A 6376-nucleotide genomic window follows, 5' to 3' on the forward strand; every position below is an offset into this window, starting at 1 on the left:
CTTCCAAGGTTTCTTGGTGATTTGTGATTCCACTTGAGGCTTCAACACTATTGGGGCTAAGCTCTTAAAGCTTGAAGACATCAAGCTACATCAAAAGGTATGTCATCTAACTAGTACTTTGTAGATTAAGAACATCATAATATGCTAGTTAGGATTAAAGCCTTGGAAAGTTCTTATTTGTATGTATAATAGAGAAAACATAGATCCAAGGTTTATAGGGTTGCATGTACACCATAGGAGTGTTAGAATGCTCAAAACCCAACAATTTCAACACTACATATCATCAACAGACTGACAGCCAGAGTGAGCTGACGATATAGACCCTTGAGAATATGTTGCGGGCCTGTGTTATTGATTTTGGTGGGAGTTGGGATTCCTACCTACCTCATATGGAGTTATCCTACAACAATAGTTATCACTGCAGCATTGGTGCTCCACCGTTTGAGCTCTTGTATGGTCAGAGATGTCGAACCCCAGTTTGTTGGGGTGAGGTTAGCCACACGGTCATGGGAATAACCAAAGTAGTCCTTCAGACCACAGAGCTTATTTAGCAGATCAGGTAGAGACTGCAGACAACACAGAGGTGGCAAAAGTGATATGTTGACCGACACCGAACTGAGTTGGGATTTCAGGTCGGTGATATGGTATTGCTGAAGGTCTAACCTTGGAAAGGTGTGATACGCTTTAGGAAGAGGGGGAAGTTGGGCCCTCATTATATGGGACCTTTTCGGGTGATTATCAGGGTTGGCAAGGTAGCTTACATGTTGGATCTACTTGAGGAGCTCAATTAGACTCAAAGCACTTTCCATGTTTCGTAGTTGTGAAAGTGCATGTCGGGTGATGAGACAGTGGTTTCCTTGGATGATATTCTAGAAAGGAATATGAAGGCCCTACGCAATAAGGAGATACCTTTGGTAAAGGTACGGTGGCAGCATCATAGAGGCTCCGAGTGGACCTAAGAGCCAGAGGCAAAGATACGGGAGCATTATCCTAAGTTATTCGTCGCGGCAGACTTCAAGGACAAAGTCTAGATTAAGTGGGTTACAATTGTAACTTCCTAATGATAAGGTACTTCTAATTTTAACCCTATAATTTAATTATCGAGTTAGGACGGGAGGGTCCACCTGAGTATAGGACCAGAGGGTCTCACTGAGACACATTGACCGGAGGGTCTTATCTGAGTATAGCCATGAGAAGCTATTGAGATATGTGTGGTATTTTGGGGAACTCACTAAGCTTTGTGCTTACCATGTTATGTGATATGTGTTTCAGGTTTTTCTCAGGATCGCGGGAAGACACCGGCTGGATTGTACACACTAGTGAAAGAGTTATGTTTTGAGGATCCTGGATTATTAGTCAAACAATTATGGAGTTGCGTTTTGTAAATTAAAACAATGAAATTATTGTGAAATGTGTTATGAGAATTATGTGATTTTAAAATGAAAAATTTGTTTGAAAATTTACGATGTTACAGCGCCCAGAGGATAATATCGGCGGCTGCACCTAATAGAGAATGTCATAATTCTTGCAGCTACGCCTAAATGATAATATTGGTAGTTGTGCTTAATAGATAACATTGACAGTTGTGTCATTGGAAACGATGGACTTGGTGCCTACTCTTTAGGATATTCCATAAGACAGAATGAGTGAATGATAAATCATTCTCAGGGAGGTCCTTAAGAAATAAAGAAGATAATGGGGATGGGTAACTAGGTTGATTGTTTAATGATTAAACATGATTATATTATTATGGGTTGAAAAACTCACCAAGTTTCCCAACCTGACCCACTCAAGTTTATTTGTATCACATGTATCGATATGAAGCTACATTACACTGAGAGATTAAGGAAATGTAGATCACTTGTAACAATTGGTAAAAATAGAAACGATCGTACGATGCTATGTTTTGATTATTAAGCAATATGAGTATTTCATCAAGAATGGTTGAAGGAATTTAACCTCTTTTATTTAAATAAGTTACTGTGAAATATAAAACAAGTAGCTATTGATAAATTTCGTTATGATGTATGGCTACGAACCGTCACCGGTTTGTGAAATTAGCATATAACATCATTTGAACGCAACAAACTTAATTTTTGTATTAACATGTATCTAGTTGATAATTAAGTTAGGTTCTATGTAAAACGTGTGCTTAATAGTTGTGTAGGATCTAAATTCGACAAATATACGAACCAAAGTGACAAAACGTGTTTAACGATATGGTTAACCGGTTAAATGTCACGAAATTATACATTGGCCAATAAATTTTATATTTAAATAAATTAAAATATAAAATGAATTATTATAAGGTATAATTAGAATGTATTTAATTGTTTTTGAATAAAAAGGATAAAACATAAACATTAAAGTTCAAATACACAAAAACTACATTGTTATTTTATACTAAGTATACATGTATGTATTTGTACATATGTATTATTATCTAGTGAATGACTAGTTATGGGTCATTACTTAAAGTGATTTCATGTAAGGAATATGATTTCTAAATCAATTAAGATAAGAGAATTGGTGGAGATAAGTGCCAACTTAACTAATAAGTGCTTAATCACTTAAGACATTTTACTAAGAATGCTTCTTAATCCCTCTTCTAATTTTCGAGATTAAGAGCTTCCCTCTCCTTAATTAGAACTCCTAACTAACTAAATAACTAGTAGTTAGTTAGTTAACTAACCCTATCTCTAAGAAACCACCCAAGCAAGTGGCTAGACAAGATCACATCACTTAAACTCACATCCCATCACAAGCTAGTCTAGGTTTTGTCCCCTTATCCTCTTCCACTCTTCCCTCCTTCATATCCACGAAATTCCTCTTCATTTTACCCTCATTTGACCAGCCAATACTCCAGGGAATTACTCTCAACCTTCATCTCATTTTCAAGCACAAGAACTTCCTTCCAAAGCCATTAAAACCATGAACTAAAGGGCTGTTGTCCCTTTGTGTTTCAGCCACCATTTCACCCATCTACACCTTCCTTTTGCTTGATATTTTTACCACCAAATACCCCTGAAAGTTACTTGTTATGATACTCAAAATTATTGATTCAAAACAGTGAGTAAACTACCCTTTTTCTTGCTCTTTTGCTGTGAAATTTTCGTGACAGCAACATAGCCAAAAGAGTGGCTGTTTTGGAGCATCAAACCAACAACCAAAAGTTCATCTTCAACCTTCCATTCTTCAATTATTCACATAAGGTGAGTTCATACCCCTACATTTTCATGTTTTCTTCAAGTTTTAAGGGGGGGAATACAAGTTAGAACACTAAACATAACTTAAATTTAAATGACAGCTTACTACAGAAAAGTTGAGTCCTGTTCACGGACTGTTTTGACCATCTTAAACTTAATATATTTCAAAACTGTACAATGTGCAAATAGTTCAAGTTTATACCTTTCTAAGGACTACTCGCACGTGTTCATACGATTTTTCTACAATTTATGGCGATTTTTATAAAACTGCCTGTCATTTCAGAAGTGATTTCGGACCAGTCTGTGAAGATGTTCATTTTCACACTAGTTTGAGACCACTAAAAATGATAATAAAAATTGGGAACAAAGTAGACTCATTTTATAAACTCTCAGAGGTGACGGATTCAGTTTTTGACTTACGATGATTTTTCTATGAGTTTTCTAAAAACATGGACAGTAAAGGGTAAAACTGTTAAAAGTGGTTTATAGATTTATTAACACCTTCTAACATTTTTGAGCAATGTTTATACATTAGGAAGTTAAAACACAATCATTTAAATATGTTTAATTACCATTTTTACAAAAGTGATAAGTATAAAAAGGTCTTTAGTATCAAACTTAAGGATTATTTCATGCAAAGTTTCTAATAAAAACGTAAGAATATGAACAACAATTACGAAACATGCCACGTCATCCTTTAAAACTTATACATATATATAACCATATACATATATATGTTTTGTTTACAAACTTGTCTTCTACATCAAAAATTTCACTTTACTCGTTTTTATCAAATGAATCACTTGTGATTTATTACTACTATGTGAAAACTCTTGTCATACTTTGCATGCACTAGATTTATACAAAGTATTTAGAAATTCCAAAGTATCCTTCGTTGTTAAACCGTTTTAATACATTTTAAAAACTTATGATTTATGCATTGTCAAAACTTTGTGAGAAAGGATGATCTTTGCATACAAAACTATTACTTTAATACAGACTTAGTTGAGAATCCGTGAGACAAGTACATCTTCAAACACTGCCTTTTTGCTAAAAGGTATCGCTACAAGTCCTGTCTATAACCAGAGTCTCCCGTTCGGAGAACGTGTCAAATGTGTATAGATCTATACGAGAAGTCATGATCCCGCGCCCTGATTGTTAGCTACGGTCCGTCTTTTGGGGTGACAGTTGTCATAACGCTACGACGCCTGAAGAACGTCGCTACAGGCATATTATGTTTAGTATGGTTATAAAACTCATCGGATATACAATTATTATGGTATTATGCTTTTATGAAAGAGTAGCTATTAAAACTATTCTTCATCTAACAAATGCGATCTTCGTATAGCTTTATTATATAAAATTATGCCACACCTTTCGAGCACGTCGGTTGCTTGCGATTTTCGGTCTTAGAGACTGCCAGTTATGTCAGGAAAATAAGGGTTTTTCCTGTATACAAACCAAACAACTAATAGGAAAATAAGGGATTTTCTCGGTACAATTAGTTGCAACTTATAACACGAACATTCATATGCATTTCATACTTTTATAAGAAAATAAGGGTTTTTCTTGGAAAACACAACAAATCATACCTCAACCATTAGGGAAAATATGGGATTTTCTGGATCTAATACATTCATTTTCAACACAACAAATCATAACTCCTTACATTTGAAACACTGCGTTTTCTGGAAAACATACACGAACTTTTGAATGGCGTACATTTTCTCAAAACACTACTTATGAACTCACCAACTTAATTGTTGACACTTTTTCTTTGAAATAACTTGTATTCTCAGGGAACCGCTAAGCAGATTTGGAAATCAACTTTTGGGGATTAACGTGCTGACGTTAATTACTTCTTTTGAAGGATGTTTATGTATTTATCTTTTGAACAAGTAACGAATACGATTATGTAAACATTTTGGAAACTTTAATATATGGTGGTGTGTACTTTCCTTTCTATGAACTGTTATGATATTGAATATGACGTCCTCCGCCCCCGAACGTTTCCGCCGTTCTGGTTTGGGGGTGTGACATCACTAGTGTAAATGAATTTAAGGTCTGTTTATGATTATGTTTCTGTATTGACGATGACATCCCAATGTTTTAAAAGGAATAAAATACATTTCTTCGGAAATGCTTTGATAATATATTTGTCATGTTTTTCTCGGAACAAATTCCGCAACATTTTCTTTAAAAGGATACTCTAATTTTCAAAATAAAGCATAACAAATCGGTCTTTTCTGGCCGTGAAAATGGGGATGTCACAGTTGGTATCAGAGCATTATTTTAAGCTTACTAGGAATAAGGATTTATTTCTAGACTTAAACTTAGAATGCTAAGCGATAACCGTGAGGAGTGTGTCTAATATATTTTAGGAAGTACATCTGAATAGACACGAGCACTAGCTCATTTAGGGAATATGCCTAAAATGTTTTTTATGTGCTAAATGATTTATTATATGTATTATATGATCGGATCCATGGTTTGTTGCCGACCGGATCCGAAAACTTTATGTGTTCAGATTTCTAAACGTTTAATTACAGTATTAGAACTGACATGTAACTTTTTAGAATGATAAATAGATTTACACGTCGATCGTAAATAAAATATTTCCTATCTTAATTCACGCCACTACACACTGAATGTTTAAATTGGTGTATAGGTCTACATGGTAAAAACTCAAAGCGGATTAGGAAATGCTAATGGAAATCATCGGCCTGAGCCACAAGTGATTGAGCTTGTGCCAGAGATAGCTGCTGCACCCGAGCCAATCACAATGACAGGAGTTCAGGTAATGATTCGCGCTATGATGGCCGAACAAAGGGAGGAGATGAGGAAAATGTTGCTTAATAGGGATGAACCTACAATGCTTGTTGAATAGCCCGAATTGAATGATGGGCAGTCAGAGGAACGGAGATACAGTAGGACTGTTGGTCAAGCTGAACCGCTAGTGGTTAGGGGAACATCTGCAAGTATAAGGACTTCATAACTTGCAAGCCATCGACTTTCACTGGGAAAGAGGATCCAATCGGAGTTATGGACTGGATCTTGTAAATGGAGTTGGCTTTCATAACATGTGGATGCAAACAAACCACATATGCAATGCGTCAGTTCAGGGGTGGCGTTGTTCGCTGGTGGAACACTTTGGGAAAGATCATGAGCCC

The 6376-nt window shown here is 35.7% G+C and overlaps 1 long non-coding RNA gene across 1 annotated transcript; it reads left to right on the forward strand.

The window, feature by feature from the left end:
- Positions 1-2804: 2804 nt before the first annotated feature.
- Positions 2805-5169, forward strand: LOC128126300 (uncharacterized). Its single transcript, XR_008224095.1, has 2 exons — positions 2805-3212; positions 5006-5169. It is a non-coding gene; the product is annotated as an uncharacterized LOC128126300 (long non-coding RNA).
- The last annotated feature ends 1207 nt before the right edge of the window (positions 5170-6376 follow it).

This window comes from Lactuca sativa, chromosome 5 (genome assembly GCF_002870075.4).
Source record: "Lactuca sativa cultivar Salinas chromosome 5, Lsat_Salinas_v11, whole genome shotgun sequence".
Classification (NCBI taxonomy): Eukaryota; Viridiplantae; Streptophyta; class Magnoliopsida; order Asterales; family Asteraceae; genus Lactuca; species Lactuca sativa.